The sequence below is a fragment of the Schistocerca americana genome, chromosome 5, assembly GCF_021461395.2.
Source record: "Schistocerca americana isolate TAMUIC-IGC-003095 chromosome 5, iqSchAmer2.1, whole genome shotgun sequence".
Lineage (NCBI taxonomy): Eukaryota > Metazoa > Arthropoda > Insecta > Orthoptera > Acrididae > Schistocerca > Schistocerca americana.
This window is the reverse complement of record NC_060123.1, coordinates 493,546,550-493,571,523: the sequence shown is the minus strand read 5'-3', so window position 1 is coordinate 493,571,523 and position 24,974 is coordinate 493,546,550.

Genomic DNA, 24,974 nt, shown 5'->3' with positions numbered 1-24,974 from the left:
CGTGTTAGTACGTTTGTTACTCCCTCACGGTGAAGTGGCTGGACGTAGGATGAACTATGTAATGGTGATGGCTATACTTAGAATTAACACATAGGTTACCTTCTACCCCCGAAAAAAAATCACAGAAGGAGCAGTGTGATGCGGACGTGCAAATGTGTGGAACAAACAAGCAGGCAATTATGCGACAGTAGTTATGTAGAGATGAAGAGGGGGGGGGGGGGGGGCGTTTGGAGAAGGAGACCAGACAGCGAGGTCATCGGTCTCATCGGATTAGGGAAGGATGGGGAAGGAAGTCGGCCGTGCCCTTTCAAAGGAACCATCCCGGTATTTGCCTGGAGCGATTTAGGGAAATCACGGAAAACCTAAATCAGGATGGCCGGACGCGGGATTGAACCGTCGTCCTCCCGAATGCGAGTCCAGTGTCTAACCACTGCGCCACCTCGCTCGGTATTATGCGACAGACACACTCGTGCTTCCTAGAGCCAACTTAACGAATCTGAAAGTGTCAAATTGTGGCCTTCCAAGGGGCGGGATGGAACTGCAACGATGCTGGTGTTGCGGCCACATGTAGTAAGCGTTGCTTCACGCAGTGGAGAATGACAAAACAGAGGCAGCCGGCGATCGCGGCATTGCGAAGTAGGCGCGGCACAGATAGCCTTGCTGACAGTTGCAGTCTACCAACCGGTTGACGCAAGGACGCACGCAGACCGAGCGCCGAGGGAGGCCTGGAGAGTGCTGAGTAAGGGAAGTGAGGCCAACACGCTAAGTTACGCTGCAATATACTGCGGGAGTAATAACAAGAAGCTGCCACCGAGGGTAAAAAACGTCCTCCTACCGGATATAAATAGTGGAGCGCAGGCAGAAACAGACTGAAGCCATTAGGAAGCAGTTCGGATCTGAGGACGGACGTTGTCCGTGTCCGAATGTTCAGCATTCGTAGGTGACGATTCCGGAAGTCTGTTCCAGCTCGCAGGAGTCATCCGTTCGCCGCCAGATGTCTACTTCAGCTCTGGGGGTCGGCCCGAGTCCGGTCGGCACCATGGCTGACTAACTACAGCGAGAACTTCCAGCAGGACCGGCCGCAGCACGGTCTTGGTCACAGGCGCCGCCGGGGATTGACGCCCGGACTTCACGGCAACCCGGCCACGCCGCGTGGTCCACTCATGATGGGACCTCGCGGACATCGCGACTGACGGCTTTCCAGCTGCCGGTGCAGCAGGCGTCGGCAGCTGTCCTCACGGCGACGCGGCTCCGTGTGGGTGCCATACTGGGCTGTAGGCGCGGCACAGATAGCCTTGCTGACAGTTGCAGTCTACCAACCGGTTGACGCAAGGACGCACGCAGACCGAGCGCCGAGGGAGGCCTGGAGAGTGCTGAGTAAGGGAAGTGAGGCCAACACGCTAAGTTACGCTGCAATATACTGCGGGAGTAATAACAAGAAGCTGCCACCGAGGGTAAAAAACGTCCTCCTACCGGATATAAATAGTGGAGCGCAGGCAGAAACAGACTGAAGCCATTAGGAAGCAGTTCGGATCTGAGGACGGACGTTGTCCGTGTCCGAATGTTCAGCATTCGTAGGTGACGATTCCGGAAGTCTGTTCCAGCTCGCAGGAGTCATCCGTTCGCCGCCAGATGTCTACTTCAGCTCTGGGGGTCGGCCCGAGTCCGGTCGGCACCATGGCTGACTAACTACAGCGAGAACTTCCAGCAGGACCGGCCGCAGCACGGTCTTGGTCACAGGCGCCGCCGGGGATTGACGCCCGGACTTCACGGCAACCCGGCCACGCCGCGTGGTCCACTCATGATGGGACCTCGCGGACATCGCGACTGACGGCTTTCCAGCTGCCGGTGCAGCAGGCGTCGGCAGCTGTCCTCACGGCGACGCGGCTCCGTGTGGGTGCCATACTGGGCTGCCGAGCGGCGACGAGTTCATCTCAACCACAGGGCATCCTGACTTCAGCGGAGTACTGGTGGCGCGCGTTGCGCGCATTGGCGGAGAATCTTCACAGCAGCAGCCAGGCGGAAGAAGCCGCAGGGCTTGGCAGCGACGGCGAGGGAGAAATTGTAAAGAAAGCGCAACAAATAATTGTAAAACTCCACGCCGTCTCAGTCTTTGGCGCAGCCACTGTGTCTGCTGCTAACAAGTAGCAAACGGACGTAACGAGTACTGCAGAAGTCGTAACAAGTGTCCAACTGACATAACACTGGTATCAGCGATCACGTGAACATTCTCACACCCGTAGACGATGTTCTGGACGTCCACCCCGCACAGACTCCCATCAGGATCGCCGTATTGTAATGGCAACGTGGCAGACCGTACGGCTACCACACCATAGATACGAGGGCTTGTGAGCCCGCACGTGTCAATACGAACTTTTGTGAACAGGGTATTAGCAGTGGGACTACGGGCATCCACAACTCTAGGCGTCTCCTACGCACGCCACAGCATCGACGTGCAAAGCTCGACCGGTGATGTAAGAGGGTCACTTGGAAGATGGAATGGTGTTCGCTAGTCTTTAACAACGTAAGAAGACTGTGCACGCAAGTGACGGCCGTTTGCGGGTACGACTAGACCCAGCGTGGGTTGCTTCGCAGAGTGCATTCGTCCAAAACACACTGGCCCCGCCCCTGGGGCGCGATAAGCTACAACTCTAGTTCACATTTGGTGTTTCTGGAGGAGATACTAACCACTGTTCAGTACGTACAATATGTTGTTGTTAACTTGACTTCACTGCTTTCACCCACTTGGTGTATTATCAGCACTAGTGGCCGGATAGGAGGTCCATTTGCCATTTGCACAGAGTAACAGATAAGTAACGTACTGCCGAGTTCACCAAGCAGAAAATGAGCTATCAAGTAGATGTGGCAAAGAAAATATTCCCCAGGAGAAAATTTCGAGGGGACTAAGTTTTGGTTTCGCTAGCTAGTGTTAAAGTCTGTGCTCCTAGACACTGCCCGTACTGCGGACAACAGAGGCCGTATGCCATCGTTATGACGCATAGGTCAGCGAAAGGGTCTGCGCCACACTCAAATCTTTAGATTTTCGCTGAGGAAGTGCGAACGGAAATCTGGCGGTGTGATTTGGTGCAACAATGAAGATTCCAGAACGATTTACCATAAAAACGAACTTGTATGAAGCACTGAAAGCTTAAGGATAACAGGCGATAGTGACGGAAAGAAAAGAATCCAGGAATTGGCTAGATGCACGCTAATGTGTGGCTATGCATCTCGTGACCATGAAATCCTGTAACAAATCTACCGGAGTAGAGAGGGAGATGGTCGCTAGCTCCCAGGGAAGCAGTGTTCTGCAGAAATGATTTTTCTCAAAAAGTAAATAGCTATGTACAAGACGGAGGAAAAAGCAAGAAGGGCATAAAAAGCAGACTGGCACAGGCAAAGGGGGCATTCCTGGCCAACAGAAGCCTACTTGTAGCAAGAGTTGGCGTTAATTTAAGGAAGTACTATGTACGTTTGAAGCACGCAGTTGTATCGTAATGAATCATGCACAGTGGGAAAACAAGAAATGAAGAGAACCGATGCGTTTAAAATGTGGTGCTACAGAAGAATGCTAAAAATTAGGTGGTTCGATAAGATAAGCAGAGGAAGACGGAGACTGGAGTACTTCAAGGAAATAATTGATAACGTAGGTTGCAAATGCTACTCTGAGATGAAGAGGTTGGCACAGGAGAGGAATTCGGGGCCGGCCGCGTCACACCAATCAGAACACTGATGACTCAAGAATAAATAAATAAATAAGTAAAACAAATAAATGAAAACAAATGAGAGGGGAATACCTTAAGTTGCTTGTGCTATGTTGAGTATGCTCGTGGAGTTAAAATTGGTTAGTAAATATGCTCAAAGCAATTTTAGTACACTATCTATTTTCTTTTACATATCGTTTACTTTGAATAGGTGGTTGCACCAGCAACCTTCGTATCTGTATCAGAACCACACATTAGAATGCTGTTTGGACCAGCATCACTATTCTGAAGTACGGCTCAGATACAGACACCATAGGTTGCTGACGCAGCTAGGTAGATCAAGTAAACGATGTGTAAAAGTAATAAACCGTGTATTAAAATTGTGTTATATGTATTTAATAAGCATTTTCAACAACTCCAAGTGCATGCGCAAGATGACACAAGTATCTTAAGGTATTCGGTGCTAACCTGTTTTATTCTAGTTTTACCCACATCTGAGGACAATCTTGGCGGATCGAAACAAGTCATACTTTAAGAAGTGTGCGTAACTGGGACTGAAACATAAACGATGTAGTTAAATCTGTTCTAGTCAGCAGCTCGTGTTCTAGTGGCTAGCGTTACTGGCACTGGATCACGAGGTCCCGGGTTCGATTCCCGGCCGGGTTGGGGATTTTCTCTGCTTGGGGACTGGGTGTTTGTGCTGTCCCCATCATTTCATCATCATCATTCGTGATAGTGGTTAGATCGGAATGTGAAAAAATTGGACATTTTACGGGCGCTGATGACGGCACATTTCAGCGCCCCACAAATCAAACATCATCATCTTCAAATCTATTTTAAATATATGTACAATTGTTGTTCTCTCGCGACTACTATGCCGGCTATAGTGAAAGTACATTTAAATGTTAAAGATTTACACTCACGCAATCACCAGCCACTTTCCTCTCCCTCCGTTTCCAGTGACAAGAAACATAACTCGTTACCCTTGAAAGGTGACTACATTGAGTCACAGAGCCAGAGATTGCGCCAAAGATTATTACTCCACCGCCTCCACTGGCGCAGTAGTAGTTCAGAGGATGTCGAGAGCAGTCGTTGTTCTGTTGGGCGAGAGAGTAGACGATCTGAGTGTTGACTGAAATGTTGTACTTTTCGGTTGGTGTAATGTATAGATGGAAGAAGATGCAATTGTCAGAATATATTTGAGAAAGGAGATGGGCTTTTGATTTATGGTGCTGGTGTAATGGAATATTTTCGTCAATATATAATGCGGTAAAAAGGTATTACAGTTTTCTTTAATAACAACCCCTCTTGCTGACAGGTACAGTCAACAACGCATTTGGCTTGTGTTCAATTATTAGACTTGTAATTCTGGTTTCTATGCGCAATTGTAGTATTTCTGGTTTTTCATTTAGTTCACTGTAAACGATACTTAAAATATTTTGTCGTATTGAGAAAGAACCGAGCCAGATACATGTACGTTGAGTCACACTACCACACACAGAACAGTTACACTTGTGCTTTGTTGTTTCGTAGCTTTTATAGTTGCAGGGGACTCAATTAATGAATTGTGTTAATGGAAATTCCTTGTGATTCTTTATTGTTATTTTATGGAGTCAGATTGCGTGCTAATAATAGTCAAGGCCAACCGGTTACTAGACTTCGTAACCGGTCACACAGCTAGTAAATTTACTGCATTTATTCATTAATATTAGTCTTTTCTTTTTAATTAAGCCCCCATGCACCCTTAATTAAAACCTTGCTGCTTACCGCTATCGAAAGCGAAGCGCTTTCTGCAGTAGCCTGACACACGGCCACCTTTAAGGCTACGTGTTTACAAAAAGGGGTCGGGCCTAATTTTCTTTGACCTGATGACGGATAACCCGACCGGAGGAAAAATTAGGCCATTTCTCAGTCCCGACAATACAACGGCCTCTCCTACAAGATGGCTGCCTGCTGCCGGACGCAGAGCAGCCGCTTCTCACGCGCCTATGCCCTTCCTTCCCTCAACCCCCACCTCTATAAGACTATTGACGGAGGACACATATTTGTCACAGCTACCGTAGCGCCTCCGGTCTTCCTCCCCGGTCGCAAATAAATAAGGAGAGACTCGCGTAGCGGGCAGACGGGAAGACGCACAAAGGGGATAGGAAAAATAAAAAAAAAGGAAAGGAAACGAAAGGAGGAATCGGGGCGCGAGGCGCGCGGGCAGAATTTGAATAATTACGTAGAGCCCGAATCGGGAGCCCCCGGGCGCTCCCGCAGGAAGAAGACGAACGGAAGGAAGGAACCGTGCCGGCAGGCTGGCGGCAGAGACTGCTACCGCCAGCGGCGCCGGCCATTCTTCTTGCGCACGCTGGCCGTGATCGAATTTCCCAGAAGCAGCGTCACGACGCCGCAGCGGTCCGCCGTCGCTCCAACACCGCAAGGGCTCTCGCGGTGCTGGGCGTCTGCGGCGACGCCGACAAGCGATCGCGGCAGCCGTCACTGCAGAATAGCACAGCCCCGCTCCCCAGTGCGCCTTCTGGTCGAGTGTCGCGCCGAAGCTCTTTACGGCGGGTGATGTCTTCCAGAAACAAAGGTCTCTCTCTCCGAACTCTTCTGACTTGGATTAGCTACCGCAGATAAGTAGAAGCAGTATCACCATCAGCAGCGAAGATGTTAAACCATATTCAATTTCGTTTTCCTATCGGCATGAATCTGAAAGCCGTGCAACAAAAAACAATTACTACTACTACAAGTAAGGGTGGTTATGCCCTGAAACCTTCAAGCGATTCAAACGTACTCTTATAGTTGTGTTTGTAAGTAGGCTGTTTAGGTTTTTATGTTGGTAACGCCACGTGGCGCTCTGTAAGAAAATCACTGACTCTGCTGTGTCCAGTCTGTGGCAGGTTTGCAATTTTTGGAATATTTGCTATTGTAGTGTTGGGCAGCTGGATGTGAACAGTGCGTAGCGTTGTGCAGTTGGAGGTGAGCCGCCAGCAGTGGTGGATGTGGGGAGAGAGATGGCAGAATTTTGAGAGCGGACGATCTGGACGTGGGTCCATCAGAAAGAGTAAATCTGTAACACTGGATATCATGAACTGATATATATATGATCACTTTTGAATATTATTAAGGTAAATACATTGTTTGTTCTCTATCAAAATCTTTCATTTGCTAACTACGCCTATCAGTAGTTAGTGCCATCGGTAGTTAGAATTTTTCATTCGGCTGGCAGTATTGGCGCACGCTGTATTGCAGTAGTTTGAGTAACGAATATTTTTGTTAGGTAAGTGATTCATGAAAAGTATAGGTCATTGTTAGTCAGGGCCATTCTTTTGTAGGGATTATTGAAAGTCAGGTTGCGTTGCGCTAAAATTATTGTGTCAGTTTAGTGATGACCAGAATAAGTAAAGAGAGAACGTTCAGTTTTACTCAGCTATTTGAAAATCAAATAACGTTAGAGTTTTACCAGCACAGTTTTTCTTTGTATTCAAAGGGGAAGTCTCATCTTTCTTTCCATTCAAAGGGGACGTATCACACATAGTCCAGGACATACGATGTCATAAACATTTCGCTGCGTGAAAATGAAACTGTTAGGCGAAATCCTTTAATCAGGCACTCTATTTTGTTATCTAATATACAAATTAAAATTTCTTTAATTTTATTCGTTCTTATGGAGTGTAGATATACGGGTGAAAAACGTGTACAAATACGTGTGAAATTCTTAAATATAAGTGACATGTGTTTGATATCTGCGTATGCAAAGCCACGGATAAACAGCTCATCCTAAACTTCTAGAATGTCTTCGGTCGAATGTGGTATTGTATTGTATTGTATGTTAAACCGGGGACCTAAAAACGACGGAGAGGCTTCTTCCCCGCCGCAGCCGCAGTGGTCCACAACCCCACGACGACTAATGCAGTCTACTTCACCCCTGCGCCGCCCCACACCCAACCCAGGGTTATTGTGCGGTTCGGCCCCCGGTGGATTCCCCCCCCCCTCCCCCCCTCCACCCCCCCAATCCTGAGAACGCCTCACTCCAGACGAGTGTAGCCCCTTTGTTTGCGTGTTAGAGTAATGGTGGTGTACGCGTATGTGGAGAACTTGTTTGCGCAGCAATCGCCGACATAGTGTAATTGAAGCGGAATAAGGGGAACCAGCCCGCATTCGCCAAGGCAGATGGAAAACCGCCTAAAAGCCATCCACAGACGGGCCGGTTCACAGGGCCTCGACACAAATCCGGCGGGCGGATTCGTGCCGGGGACCAGGCGCTCCTTCCCGCCCGGAAAGCCGTGTGTTAGACCGCACGGCCAACCGGGCGGACCAGTCGAATATGGTACTCGTATTAGTTATAATCTGGAAAGAAATACTATGAGGGTAAGAACCACCAGCCTCCTATTGTGGCAAGCGAAATAACATGGAGAGAGATATGGAAGAACGAGATGGACAGACAGTGAGAGGTAAGGAGGAGATAGAGATAGATGGAGGAGAAGAAGGGAAAACAGATTTTTTTAAGGAATAGAAACGAATAAGTTCTCCTCGTCGGCGAGTGTTCATCAGACACAGGGATATCGCCAGAAGGGCCACAGGAAAGTGTGATAGGACCGTTGTTGATTTGGTGGACAGGACGGGCCGTAGTTTGAAGTTGTTTGCTGTTGATGCCATGGGGTATGCTGAGGTGTCAAAAGTGAGTGACTGTAGGAGAACAAACCTGTAATGTTCTTATACAATATTAGTAGTGTCCTGCTTGGCACAGTCAAGTCGATTAAATATAAATTCACTGTCGGCAGTCTTTGTCAGTCATGTCAGTCAACAGAAGGGTCGGCCTGTACGCTTTTGTGCTCTACGTGTCCCTTCACGTTTCCATTTCACTATCACATCGGAAATAGTGGACCTAGAGATGTTTAGGAGTGTGGAAATCTCGCCTACAGATGTGTAACACGCATGATACCCAATCACCTGATCACGTTCGAAGTCCGTGAGTTTTGCGGAGCGCCCCATTCTGCTTACTCACGATGTCTAATGATTACTGAGGTCGCTGGTATGGAGTACCTGGCAGTTGGTGGCAGCACAATACACTTAATATGAAAAACGTATTTTTTTAGGGTGTCCGGATACTTTTGAGCACATAGTGTAGGACGCTGGTGCGACCTACCATTGAGTACTGCTCGAGTATTTGGGATCCGTATCAGGTCGGACTGAAGGAAGGCGGGCTGCTACATTTTTTACTGGTAGATTCGAGCAACACGTAAGTGTTACGGATATTTTTCGGGAACTCAGATGGGAATCCCTGGCGGATGGCGACGTTCTGTTTGAGATCACTATGAGAAAATTGAGACAACCGGCATTTGAAGCCGAGTGCAGAAAGATTCTACTGCCGCCAACACATATTGTGCGTAAGGACCAGAAGACAAGATAGGAGAAATTAGGAATCATACGGAGGCGTATAGACGTCATTTTTCCCTCGCTCTATTTTCGAGTGAAACTGGATAGGAAATGACTAGTAGTAGTACAGGGTTGCGTCCGGCACGCACCGTTCGGTGGCTTGCGGAGTATCTATGCGGATGCAGGTGTAGATGTAGAGGTAGCTGATGGGGAAAATGGGCGGAGAGATGGAAGATCCAGCAAGAACGGGACCAACGACGACTGAAGAGAATCGTTAAACGTGACAGAAGTGCAACCCTTCCGCAAATTACAGCAGATTTCAATGCTGGGCCATGAACAAGTGCCAGCGTGCGAACCATTCAACGAAACATCATCCATAAAGGCTTTCGGAGCCGAAGACCCATTCGTGTACCCTTCAAGGCTGCACGACCCAAAGCCTTATACCTCGCCAGGACCCGTCAGCACCGACTTTGAACTGTTGATGACTGTAAACATTTTGCTTGATCGGAAGAGCCTCGTTTCAAATTGTATCGAGCGGGTGGATGTGTACGAGTATGGAGACATCCTCATGAATCCGTGGACCCTGCAAATCAGCTGGGGACTGTTTAAGTTGTTGGAGGCTCTTTAATGGTTTGGGACGTGTTCAGTTGGAGCGATATGGGACCCCTGATATGTCCAGATACGACTCTGACAGATGAGAAGTACGTAAGCATCCTGTCCATTGTGCATTCCGACGGATTTGGGCAATTAAAGCAGGACAACGCGACGCTCCACACGTCCAGAATTGTTACAGAGTGGTTCCAGGGACGCTCTTCTGAGTTTAAACACTTCCACTGGCCACCAAACATCAACATTATTGAGAACATCTGGGATGCCTTGCAACGTCCTGTTCAGAAGAATCTCCACCCCCTCTTGCTCATACTCGAGTCCATGCCACGTCCTGGTGCGGCACTTCTGCGTGCTCCCGGGGATCCTTCACGATATTAAGCAGGTGTAAGAGTTTTTTTGTCTTGGTTTAGAACGAAATGCTACGTCCTGTTCATAGAATATCTTCCATTCCATTACGCCGTCTGTTACAGCAACAGTATATAGAATACCTTAATGAAAACAGTCTTGTTTGCAATTTATTGTTTTATTAACGATACGTTTCTCCTTCGAGGTCATCTTCGATTTCCCGATATATATCATCTAAAGAAAAGAATGATTTGCAATCTAGACTGTTAAATTCAAAGAGCTATATTCTGTTTGTAAGAAAGTTATCAGTATAGTCAAATGGTTCAAATGGCTCTGAGCACTATGGGACTTAACTGCTGTGGTCATCAGTCCCCTAAAACTTAGAACTACTTAAACCTAACTAACCTAAGGACATCACACATATCCATGCCCGAGGCAGGATTCGAACCTGCGACCGTAGCGGTCGCGCGATTCCAGACTATAGCGCCTAGAACCGCTCGACCATTACGGCCGGCTCAGCGTAGTCATACAGCCGATATGATATCGCTACGCTTGCGACAGCATGCGTACCTATTATATTCCAAAAAGCCCCCCATAGAAACGGGATTTTCCGATGCTCATACATCAGGGATTTTCTTGATAAAATGGTAGGATCAACTGTTTTGTATAGCCCTTACGGTAGGGACCATTTGAATACCCAACAGAAGGATTTTCTTAATATGACTATCCTACAGTGCAAGGTTGACAGGTATACTCTCTTTCAAATTCTAAAGGTGCCAGGGGTAAAATACAGGAAGCGAAAGGCTATTTACAATTTGTACAGAAACCAGATGGCAGTTATAAGAGTCGAGGGGCATGAAAGGGAAGCAGTGGTTGGGAAGGGAGTGAGACAGGGTTGTAGCCACTCCCCGATGTTATTCAATCTGTATATTGAGCAAGCAGTAAAGGAAACAAAAGAAAAATTCGGAGTAGGTATTAAAATCCGTGGAGAAGAAATAGAAACTTTGAGGTTCGCCGATGACCTTGTAATTCTATCAGAGACAGCAAAGGACTTGGAAGAGCAGTTGAACGGAATGGACAGTGCCTCGAAAGGAGGATATAAGATGAACATCAACAAAAGCAAAACGAGGATAATGGAAAATGGAATGTGGTCGAATTAAGTCGGGTGATGCTGAGGGAATTAGATTACGAAATGAGACACTTAAAGTGGTAAAGAAGTTTTGCTATTTGGGGAGCAAAATAACTGATGATGGTCGAAGTGTAGAAGATGTAAAATGTAGACTGGCAATGGCAAGGAAAGCGTTTCTGAAGAAGAGAAATTTGTTAACATCGAGTATAGATTTAAGTGTCAGGAAGTCATTTCTGAAAGTATTTGTATGGAGTGTAGCCATGTATGGAAGTGAAACATGGACGATAAATACTTTGGACAAGAAGAGAATAGAAGCTTCGAAATGTGGTGCTACAGAAGAATGCTGAAGATGGGTAGATCACATAACTAACGAGGAAGTATTGAATAGGATTGGGAGAGAAGGAGTATGTAGCACAACTTGACAAAAAAGAGGGACCGGTTAGTAGGACATGGTTCAAATGGCTCTGAGCACTATGGGACTTAACAGCTATGGTCATCAGTCCCCTAGGACTTAGAACTACTTAGACCTAACTAACCTAAGGACATCACACAACACCCAGTCATCACGAGGCAGAGAAAATCCCTGACCCCGCCGGGAATCGAACCCGGGAACCCGGGTGCGGGAAGCGAGAACGCTACCGCACGACCAGTAGGACATGTTCTGAGGCATCAAGGGATCACAAATTTAGCATTGGAGGGCAGCGTGGAGGGTAAAAATCGTAGAGGGAGACAAAGAGATGAATGCACTAAGCAGATTCAGAAGGATGTGGGTTGCAGTAAGTACTGGGAGATGAAGAAGCTTGCACAGGATAGGGTAGCATGGAGAGCTGCATCAAACCAGTTTCAGGACTGAAGCCCACAACAAGGTCAAAGTGTGAATATTACACACTTCCTCCTGCATAGACAAATGGAACATATAAGTTGAGGCTTTTTACATACGATGTGATCTACGGAAGCTTTGACAAGACTTATAGAAGCACCATCAGTTCATGAGGGCTTCCTCGGAAAACTCAAAAAGGTTGTTTCTTCACTATATTTTCGCCGTTCCCCCGGATCAATTTCCTGCCAGGAATTCCAAGACGGATATGCATAGAAAATGGATCAAATGTTTTAGATATATTCCTAAGCTACTGATCTCGACAATCTTATTGATATTTTTATCCGTTTCCAGGATGGAGAGGTAAAATACGGTGTGAAGCGAAATCTAAATCAAAAATAACCGCAAAAAACTGCTCAAATCATTTTCAAACATTTTTACCCATTTGTTTTGTGTGTTCCAAAACCCAATCGCGGATTCTGAGACGGCTATGCACGCAAACGGCTGTAATCTTTATGATGTATTCCTAAATTAGCGGGCTTGAACATCCTTGAAAATTTTCTTCATACCTTTATCCTTTTCCGAGATATAGAAGTTTAAATTTAACCTACTTGTACAGCTGAAATACGCACGTCAATTCCGGTGAGAGGTGAATACGTAGTTTATACAGTCAAGTAACACGGAGGAATATGCCGTAAAGTGTCACCGTTATGATCTGAGAACCGCATGTTGTCGTACTGAAGTCGCGCATTTTCACATAAATAAACTCTCTACATTTTGCTCACCAATACAGTTATTTTCATGTGAATTACATGCCCTGCTGCAGCAGGGAAAGGAAGGGGAACCGGCAGGAAAATGCTTTTATTGGAGCACAAAAAATGGTAATATGTCCCTGTCTATATAAAAAACGGGCTGAAAAGTGATTATTAGCTGCCTCATTCTAATTCCTTCAGCATCTTAAAAATTTTCCCAAAAATTTTGGGAAGCGAACATATTCGCACTTTCTTAACATGCAACTCATCTCAAACTCTCACAACTTCCCAGTATTTTACGTATATAAGTAGGGTAATTCTGAACCTCTGTATTTCGGAAACTGATAAAGAGATGAAGAAAATTTTCAAGTCGGAGGTCGAGATCTTAGGAATACATCTGAAAAATTACAGCCATTTGCTGTGCATAACCATCACGCTAGTGACGCCGAAAATATAATAAAAACTTTTTTTTGAGTTTTTATGAGGAAACGCCCATGAGTTTCATTTTCAGATTTTAAACTTTCTGTTAATAGTTTTTCCCTATCAGAAATATTAGATATTTACTTAATTTGAGAAACATGCTGCAGTATATGGAAGTGGTTACCAAAGGAGAAGTGGCACATTGGTTGAAACACTGAACTGATATTTCTGGAAATCATTGTTCACTTTCCGGTTCAACGACTCAGACATGGTTTTTCCGACGTTCTCTAAATAGGTTAAGTCCAGTCTAGGGATGCATTCTTGGAACAGTATGACAGATAAACTTATCCGTCCTTCCCCAATCCAAAATTCTCCTCCGCCCGTAATAACCTCGTCGTCGATGGACATCCCAACCTAACGTTCTTCTTTCGTATCGAAATTTCTCTATGTCACTGGTGACGCAGAACAGAAAGCTTGCACTCTCGAGTCCGTAAGTGTGAGTGACGAGAACAGTGGGTAGTACAAGCAACAGGAACTTAACGTGACCGTGGCTCTTGCAGCTACATCGCGATACTCTGTTCCATTAGCCGGAATGAATGCTGGAAATGAGATAAGGGCAGCGAGGTGGCTCACGTCGTAACATTTGGCTTTTATGACCACAGAAGTTAAATAAGGCAGTAATAACGGAAATGTATACCGGTTTGAATGTGCTCTCCTAATTAGAAAATTGTCTCATCGTATAATGTCGTAACTGCGCAGCTACATTGCAGATTTTTACAGAAAATTAGTTTATAATCCACTGAATTACTTGCCAAAAAAATCTAACAGTGTGAACAAACTAGCACCGGACCAAATTAGTGCAATGGCAGGACATTGGTTTTGAATCAAGTGTACCGTAGTGCACGACGGGTTTAATGTGATGTTCTTTTACAGGTTAACGTGTATAAAAGGTTCGTACCTATAAACAAAGTCACTGTTTTATCACAGTCCTTTTTTTATTACTCATCGTGTGAGTATTTTCCTGAGGCTGTGCTACACCGCGAAGAAGAAAATATTTGAAAATATTACGTATGTTATGTTTACGTTGTTTAGATGTTATGTTTAATTTCTTTAGATGGCTGAATAAATTTTTTATCAATATCCAGGAGAAATATTTCAATCAATAAGAGAGTGCACACGATTACATTGAGTACTAAAAATTTTGGACAGAATGAGAAGAAGTGTAAATTTGTTAAGGTAGTGAGGAAGTGAAAGGGTCGACAGTAACTGAGCATAATAGAACAGGAATATAATAAAGAAGAAAATAGGACCATAGGTATAGCGAATGCAGAGGTAAAGAACCCATGGCATCTTAGAAAGTACTCAAGCTTATAGATGAGAGAAAGTGGTATAAGAATCTTATGAATTAAGTTAGAACACTGAAATTGCAAACAGGCTAAATCGAAAAGAGGGAGAGAAACACATAAAAATATTGAGGAAGAAGTAACTACAGGAAAATCTGATAGCATACAGAGGTCCAAACGTTACTTCGTGGAGTGTTAACCTACACAATAAAATGATTTGTTAAATCACATAAAACTTTTACCGTCCTCGTCATGAAGTTTAGCCATCAAAGTGCCTTACACTCAAAAGAATGAATTGCATTTTCTGTGGATAAACCTACTAACGAGCATTTCAGTCTGTCAGAACCCATTGACCACACGTGATAGATACATTGTCCTGATGACGGGCGCAGAACCCTAATTTGGTGCACTGATCACCATAATCCTACTTGAAATTTCATCATATACATGGCAGACTTTACTCTTAAGTCGGTAACTATTGACAGGAAGTTAACATTAAGTATTTTGCGCAACTCTAGTGATTCACTAACAGTTTCATTATAACACAAGAGAGGTGAAATATGTTGAACACCAACATTCTGCTCAGATACCTTTCACAACTGACCACTGCGTTGCAATTTTAATCTCAGGTGCTTTCTCTTCTCGTGATATAATGCATTGATTTAACCTGTCTGATGACATTCTGTTGTAGCCTGTATTTTCTATTGTCTGGTGCCACAACTAGTTCCAAATCATTCTCTAGTGCAACTTCCAGTGACTGATTGTGACGTATTATGTTTCTCATCAATTGCACTTGACATAAACTTATCATGCGCGTAACAGGCACAGATATCTATATTTATTACCACAACTTCTGTTTCAGTGAAGCACTTCCCTTTCTGAGTTATTCATCACACTTGTTGGAATCTTCAGGAGCTCAGCATTCGTTCGCTGTGTACGGGTTTGGCGACTCTGGACTTCCTCAGTGAGGGCTGGTAACCGCCGGCCGTCTGCTGTCACCGTAAGCTCTGGGCATGCTTCAGCGACAACTGTGCGGTATAGTGGTGGGACGTTGTGTGTCACGGGAAACGGGAGTATTGGCTTGATCACCTGGATCGGGAGGATGGTAAAAACCTCTATAAAGACCCTTAAATCTCAAACTGTACTGCGACCAATGAGATGCATGGTCGTTGATGTGGAACAGTCGTTAACGGGCAACCTCTGGCGAACCTGCTGCACCTCAGTAGCATAAGTGTTACTAGGCATTCGGGGCTCTGTTTACATGGACTCATATTTCACAAGTTGCTCGTCAGACCGAGTTGGCAACCTATAAATTTTCCTCCTCTTTCTTCTCTCAGTGGAATCGGTGGGCCGCTGGTAGGTGCCAACACCCAGTCAAACAAGGCGGCTCAGGGTTTACACAGAGGTCTTCAGTATATAGTAACAAAACGCCTGCTGGTCAGAACGTGTTTTCTATTCTGTAACGGAAAGGGAGAAGCTTTGAGAATTTTTCGCCTTCCTATGTTCATAAAGGTTCAGAGGGCACTGCAGGGAAACTGAAATCAGTCAAGTGATTGCGTAACGGAATACTGTCAGTTAAATAAATTAAATGTCGTGTGACTAGGGCCTCCCGTCGGGTACACCGTTCGTCAGGGGCAAGTCTTTCGATTTGACACCACTTCGGTGACTTGCGCGTCGATGGGGATGAGATGAGGATGATTAGGACAACACAACATCCACTCACTGAGCGGAGAAAATCTCCGACCCAGCCGGAAAGCAACCCGGGCCCTTAGGTTTGACGTTCTGTCGCGCTGAGCACTTGGCTACCTGCGCGAACGACCAGTTGAAACTGTTAGTTCCCAACAAATGACCTACCTCCGAAAAGCTAAATGCCTTAGGAAATATTCCATAGAAACGGAGCCCCACAACACCTTAAACTACAGCAAAGGTGTTTCTTCATGTAGGAATCTGGTTGACATTGCCAAGGAGGGATTGAAAGCTGAGTAGGCTGTGAACACCCTGCTAAATCAATAGAAGCTTAGTCAGCCGGTGTCGTAATTTTGAAATGAGAATTATTTCGCGTGAAGCGCCGTTGCGACATAGGTAAAGGTCAATTGTAGAAACTGTGGCCTGGGTAAAAAGAATTGTGGTTAAAATGCATTTATTCATCTGAGAAAGAAAATAATCGGACTTCCTAATTAAATGAAAAACAAGATTGCAGGTTCTGAATGTCACAGCAAATATACTGAAATTGACATTGGCGGCCACGAAGGGGAAGAGATGAACACATTCACGTACCACTATTGTTGAGCAGCACCGTCGTGAAGATCGTCGCCTATATCTTAATTCTCCATATAAAATTAAAATAATAATAATAATCTTTCAGAGTTACAGGAGCTGGGATCTACGATATTGTAAATCAGAAAATCATATTGTTCATAAATTGCTTTCCTTGCATAACATAAATTCACTTGAAAATTACACAGCACGTCTTACACCTGGACATGAGAACAATGAAAGGTTAACTAATACTAAAACTAATAAACGAAGAGCGTAAAGCTTATTTTGTCAGTCAGTGCTGAATACTTTTCAAATAGATCTTTGGTGTAGAGTCGAATAATTACCTATACTTCCATCAATAAGAAAAAATTATTAAGTTCCTTTACATCGCCCGCCTTGGGCAAACTGTTCGAAGAAATGTCAAACTATGGGCAATGAGCCCAACCACTTTACACACTGGTAGTTCTTTCACTCTTTTACACACGTACTTGGATTGCACTGTTCGTGTCTTTTAAGGGATTTCTCATCACCACTTTGCTTACATAGTTCTGGTGCCGGCCCTGACGCTTGACAATGAAAAACAAATACACTAGGGTAAACAAAATATACATTAACTTACATCACATACATGAATATTACATTACATTTTGTACAACTGCATCAGTTTTTTATGATTGGTTTATAGCATGATTCTTCATGCGTGCAAATAACATTTTCAGTAGCAGGTTGACAGTAAAATTGTATTTCACAAGTCTTTTCTAAGATTCTACAATTACATTTTTGCTGAAAATAGGAAAGTTTCACAAGAACATCGTATATTTTGGTGTGTCGATCCAGGCTGTAGGGCGAGCAAGGGTATCTGGAGTGGTAAGTGTGATAAATTCTTCCTTATAGTTGCTTATGCTCCCCACTGCCTCCCTCTTTTATACAAGGATCTGTTTCATAACGTCCCAGTATATCTCCTTTCTGGGTTTTATAGTTGTCTCATCACGGGCAATATAAAACAAATAACAAATAAAATTCACAGGTGTTAGTACGTAGTCTAACTTAACACTAACATACACATATGTGCTGTTCAATGAACATGGGTGTCGTTTTTATTTCGTAACGTGGTAAGACTTCATTTAGTGGGCCAGGAGACCGTGTCTCTACATCTCTTTGCACTATGCTGAGTGTCCATTTGAAGGTAGATTTTGCTTTCCATTAAACTGTCCTCCTGTATCACGCCGTCAGTCAATAATGCGCCATTTACAAGCAACCGCGCACGCAACAATTAGTCTGGTAGCACGCTACGCACCGTTTAAGAGTCCAGTGACCGCGCACCCACCGCCGGGTAGAGATGGAGTGCGTGCCGGTCAGTGCATCTGAATGAAATGTTTTGTGCAGCGTTCGCAGCGATTACGAAATTACTGCACCTGCTTCAACTCGTCGTACACCTTGGCTGTGAGAAGGGACCACAGGGCACCTCCTACGTTCACTGCATGAAGATAAGTACTGCACTTTATTATTTAGTTTGCCAACTGCACACTGTCCTACATACTGCACAAACACCCGTACCGTAGCAGGTTTTTGGATTCACCAAGTCTCCTTTTTTTCGAAGTAGAAGGCTCTTCGTATAAAACTTGTTCTCATTGCCTCTACGCGTATAAATCACTATCACTGATAACTCGCTGTCACTGGGCAACTATACACTGTCCCGTACACTTTTTACTGTTAAAAGAAACTGTAGCTCACGAGACCACTGGCTAGTTTTTATTAGTTTATGCACACGTTTGTTATTTGCTCCTGTATTCTTTTTCAAAACTTTATTAGTGTACATATTGCTCAAAATATGTCATTACACAACTTGGTAAGTGAAAGTCTTCTGCCGGTCGGATTGGCCGAGTGGCTCTAGTCGCTACAGTCTGGAACCGCGCGACCGCTGCGGTCGCAGGTTTGAATCCTGCCTCGGGCATGGATGTGTGTGATGTCGTTAGGTTAGTTAGGTTTAAGTAGGTCTAATTTCTAGGGGACTGATGACCTCAGAAGTTAGGTCCCATAGTGCTGAGAGCCATTTGAATTTGAAAGTCTTCTCAGAAAATACGAGCCTCTAGTGCTAGAGTTCGACATCGCGATACTATCTTACATCTCACAGGGCATAAGAGATCATGTTTTCAAGAACAAGAGCACTTCCCTAACTTAGGATCGTGCTACAAATGGGGAGGGGGGGGGGGGGGGAATTCATCCTTACGTCACCTGAAATTGTAACGGCGCATGGTACGCACATCAAAGACAAGTAGAATGACATAAAAACACATAAATAAACGAATCACTATACTTAAAGTCAGACATAAATGGAAAATTAAAATGCCAGGTAATACGAACAACAGATTCATAATGAAGCTTGGCTGCTGTTCTCTATACTGCCTCCTAAGTATGTGTCTCTGTTTGTACATGTTTTCACGTTCGTGTGGTCATCAATGTGTCACTGGTATGTGCACAATTTTATTATTATTTTCTATATTGAACGTGAACTTACTTTACTTCTTCCACGAAATATCTTCAACTCAGACTGGATAAAATATTAATGCCGAAGAAAAGACAAATTATTAAAAATCTATGGTGTTACTGAGTGTCAAGTAGTGTGCTTCTCAGTGATCTTGGTGGTATTTTATAATGCCGATCGTAATCCCTAGTGACATTTGTGTAACTTAGTTGCTTCTCATCGCCAGTTGACGTCTCATAGCATCTCTTTATAGATGCACTTTACTTAGATTAGGTTGTCGTGCGTACAGTATATAGTACGCTACACTTTCATTAGCAGGTATAAATCATTTCATCATCGCAGCATACTAAAAAATTAATAACATTTTGTTCCGTGTATTCATAGATAATGCCTAGTGGTGGGGATAAGTAAAAAAAAATATTCTCTCTGCAACATGACATATACTTGCGTGACCATATACTTATGTACCTTAGGGAGTCCAATATTTTCTGTAACTTACCCTTTACCTTACAATCTTGATGCACAAGTGGCATAAAAAAACTTACAGCTACTTTGTTACGAGGTCTGTGCTAATTCTTCGCTCCAGAATCCTTCGTACATAAACTTGAAACTAAAATACCACTGCGGCCATAAACTGTTCAGTCATATCTTCCAAGTACACCTATGCCAACATTGTTAGTCATCAATTGATGTGTATGCCCCAGCTTGCCTGTGTATTGTGTCCACAGTCACTGACAAATGTAAACAGAGATAGTGAAATGCTCTGATTCATGTAGCTGCATAAAATATACTTACTTCACCTTAGTCGTATTCCTTATTATTTATCATAGGTTACTTATTTCACTAGTGTGCACAGATAGATATAAAGTGTGATACTTAAACATGGTGGAATTTCCTCAAGTCTCTGTGTGTATAGAGTCCTTTGATTTTACCATTGTGAGGATACGCAAGTAAATAACATGCGTCATGCGGAATATGTACAATAATGTAAGGAACAGTATACCTTATTTGCCACTTAGCGTTTTTATTGGCTAACAGAGAAGATTTGGGGTTGGGTTGTTTGGGGGGAAGAGACCAAACAGCGAGGTCATCAGTCTCGTCGTATTAGGGAGGGACGGGAAAGGAAGTCGGCCGTGCCCTTTCGAAGGAACCATCACGGAATTTTCCCGGTGTGATTCAGGGAAATCACGGAAAACCTAAATCAGGATGGCCGGACGCAGGATTCAACTTCGTCCTCCCGAATGCGCGTCCAGTGTGCTAACAACTGCGCCACCTCGCTCGGTGAGAAATGTTTTCACACGCCTCTTAAGTAATACTTTTTCTCTAACCCCAGATCTGGTAACACCATGCACCTGTTTGTCAAAATGTTTCTAACGGCGTTGAGATCAATACCTGTCTTACCTTGGATCACCCCCACGACTATCTATGGCCAACATTGGGAGCATAATGAGGGCACGTTTAGTTTAACGCCCCATTATTATTGTCGTAGGTGTGTCGTTTCTCACTTTTGTAACATTCACTCCCGACGTGTTGTTCCTCTGTTGCGCATTCCGATCATGATTCTGCCCTGAGTTTATAGGCGTAACGTTACTTGGAGCTTGGAGCTGATAGGGTTGATTAGTAATCGGGTACAGTCACTGCCCATTTCGTGGGTCAGCCGTGTATTTGTTGTTAAATAGAGGCTGAAAATTACTGTAAGCGTTACCCCACTGATTCCAGTTATCGTTTCTACCCCAATTTCGTTTCCGGTACCGGAGTAGCCAGAGTATTTTCTGCAACCATTTTTTCTTTTCCTTTTATACCCTGGGTTAAAATTTTGGTTATAGTTATTACTAAATTTGCCTCCCGAACTCGGGCCTGGCATGTGCGCTGCTGCGGCGGAATCGACAAAAGCCGGTCGACTCAGACACGCTCGCTACTGAGGCTGGCGCTGCGGAGGCTAGTTTTCACCACTGCTACGGAAATTATTTTGGTTGGTGTGTCTCTGTCTTGCATCTTCATTAATTAAGTCAACAGAGTCCAAGAGAGATAGAAAATACTCCAAATTGCTTTGCGGTACTTGTGCTAGCTTTTCCCGAATATTAAGCGGTAGTTTAGCTTTCAGAATGCGTAAGACGGCAGTGTGTGTCACTGGTTCATCCCAGAACCTCGTCTCGCTTAAATGTTTCTCAAAGTACTTTCGCAATGATCGAATGTTTGTAAATTATGGATTAAATTGTTCAGGGTTGAATAGGGCTTTTCTTAATCTCTCTTGAACGCCGTATGACCAGTAATTTGAAAGTCACGCGCTTTCAAACTCTGCTAATGTCTGACAAGTTTCTGACATTTCCATCGCCCATAATGCTCCATCGCCTTGGATAGAACCCGTAAATATTGTATGTTTTGCTGTTACAGCCACGTTTTAGGCAGTACATTTTTGAATGAGTTTATAAAAAATACCGGTTGCACAGACTTCTTTTCAGGTATAAATACTTGAAATTGCTGGTGTTTTATAAGACTCACTGCTAACAAGACTGATGACAAAGCAGAACACACATTTATATTCGGGGTACGATAGTCACTAATTGCTCTATCGCTGTTACCTATGGGTATGTTGTCAAGCACTTCTTCTGCGCCTTGTTGTCGTTCTTCTATTGTACTAAGTTTTCTGTTAAGTTGCTCAACTATTTGATTCTGCCAGCCTCGTAAGTCCCGTGCCAACGTTTTCTGTATCTGGCCTATGTCAGTTTGCAGCTTAACTACAGTTGTGCTTTGTGTAGTGTATACTTGTTCCATTGTGTTACTTACTGTTTTTCGTAACTCTATTTCTACAGTACGATTTATGTGTGTGCCTTTTCTTCCAAAAAGTCCTCAAACTGCTGTTTTTGCTGTTTCGTCATGTACTCAATCTGATTTACAGCTTCCTGCAATTTTGTATTGAGCTCGGTTGGCTGTACATCCATAGCATTGAGATTTTCAGTTAACTTACGTATCTGATCTGGCATATCCTTAACTGTAGTTTTCAAATTATCAATATCCTGATTCATGGAAGTTAAATCTTCACGTACTTCTATTCTACCACTTCTGTTACCTAATCCGCTACCTCTCTTTTTAGTTGTGTCAGGTTATTGTGCATATCAGTAAGGTTTCTTACATCGCTGTCTAGCTTGTTCATTTGAGTTGTTGCAATCCCTAACTGTGTTGTGACATTTTCTATCTGTGCATTCATTTGGGCTGTTACATTCCCTATCTGTGTTGTGACATTGTCTATCTGTGTAGTGACATTGCTTATCTGTGTTGTGACATTTCCTAGCTGTGTATTCATTGGAGTTCTTACATTCCCTATCTGTGTTGTGACATTTCCTATGTGTGTGTATTCATTTGTACTGTTATCTGAGTTACAAATTGTGACATCAGATCCGTCTGCATTACTTTAAACATCTGCATAATGCCTGGCTCTACTGGATCTTGTACATTTGCGGAACCCGGAACAGTTTCCAAAGTTGACATATTATCGTCTGTCGCTTGCGACTGGGTACCACTAGACGCTGCGACTGTGTTACCAGCATCTGCAATGTTTTCTACCTTTGTGTTAGGTATAGGTCGAGCAACTGGTTCCTCATCGGATGAATTATTCATAGTTTTGGTTTGAGATCTTAATTTCACCATAGCTGTAAATAACCGTAAACCTTCGTGCAGCCGATCTTCACTACTCGGCTCGTACTACAATTAAACAAATCACAGATGACGTCGCGCTCGTTCGTGAAATTCAGTGTAGTGAAATATGTCTCTTGTAAAACAGTAGACTGGTAAGTGACTTCAACGCGCTCAGTCAATGAAAATGATCAGCCATCTTGTGATACATTCACTTATAATATGAGTAGGCGACTATATTTTACGTAAATTCTAATAAAAAGAAATTGGAAAAAAATAATGCGTTTTACGCAGTGGATGTCGGAAAAATGAAAAACTAGTCCACATTTACGATCAACCAAAAGCGTAGTAGTGCAGTTGCTCTTACCTTACGTATTTTCGTTTCTGGTCGGTTTTCTTGGCAGCCGCACAGGGTAGCCACGCGTTCGAGGGGCCTTGTCACTGCCCGTGCAGCTCATCCCTTTGGAGGTTCGAGTCCTCTCTCGGGCATAAGTGTGTGTTGTCCATAGCGTAAGTTACTTTAAGTTAGATTAAGTAGTGTGTAGGCTTAGGGACCGATGACCTAAGTAGTTTGGTCTCATAGGACCTTACCACAAATTTACAAAAGAAAATTACTTCGTAGGCTTGGTGTGAGAGTCTAACAATTATGTATACATTTATAAATAAGAAAAAATTATTAAGTTCCTTTATAAAGCTGAAGAACAGATTGTTGATGTGCAAAACATATTTTAAAAGAATGGATGAGAATTTTGTAAAATTTGACTCCTTCATCCTTACATTCAACACCATGGTAGTCCGAGGGCATTTCAGGACAGGTTTCCTTCGCCTAAGCTTATGGCCCTATGTCTCCAACTTAATACCCTGTTTTAAATGCCAGAACATTAGGTTCACTACCTTAGGATGTAAGGGTGAGACCACTTTCTGCAAATTTGATACGACCACTCACGACGAAGTTAGTTACTCCTCTCACCCGAAGCGCGTAAATTGCTCTGGGTCACCTTATTTGGAGTAGGGGCTGCAGCGTCTTCCTAAAAGAAAGGAGGATACAGGTGGTTAAAGCATCGAAAGGCATCCTGTACGGTCAGGCCGAGAAGGTCTATAAGGTCATGTAGCCTCACACATTCTTTATATCTTTTGCTTCAGCCGTTAAAAAGCCTATTTCGACAGCCAAAGCTTCTACACGAACGTAGGTCGCTAAAGTCACAACTACACTCAGGCTCATAAATTAAGGATAATGCTGATACATGATGAAAAAACGCTCTGGTGGGCGGTTTGCAGGTTTAAATCACCTCGGGGTATGACCATGCGGTGCATTTGATCTGCGGTCATCGAACGGTGGCGCTGGCAGTAGTCCACATACGCAGAGGTGTATTGGTGCATGTCAGAGTACAATGCAGCGAGTAAGTGTGCAGACGTTTCAGACGTGCCAATAGTGACAGTGTGTTGAAAATGACTCGAAGAACACATATTGATGACGTTGTAAGGGGTAGAATACTAGGGTGACTGGAGGCTGGTCAAACACAGCAGGTCGTAGTACGAGCCCTCCGTGTGCCACAAAGTGTGATCTCAAGATTATAGCAAAGATTCCAGTACATGCTCATTGGAGTAGTGGTCCCAAGTCATGTTCAGGGACGAGACCAGGTATAGTCTGAACAGTGATTCTCGCCGGGTTTGCATCTGGCGTGAACCAGGCACCAGATACCAACCCGTTAATGTCCTTGAAAGGGACTTGTATGGTGGTCGTGGTTTGATGGTGTGTGGTGGGATTATGATTGGTGCACGTGCACTCCTGCATCTCTTTGAGGGAGGTCAGGTGTATCAGGACGTCATTTTGCACCAGTATGTCCGCCTTTTCAGGGTTGCAGTGGTTCCCACCTTCCTCCTGATGAATGACAACGCACGACCCCACCGAGATGCCATTGAAGAGGAGTACCTTCAAACAGAAGATATCAGGCGAATGTAGTGGCATGCTTGTTCTCCGGACCTAAACCCCATCGAGCATGTCTGGGATGCTCTCGGTCGACGTATCGCTGCACGTTTTCAAACCCCTAGGACACTTCAGGAGCTCCGACAGGCACTAGTGCAAGAATGGGAGGCTATACCCCAGCAACTGC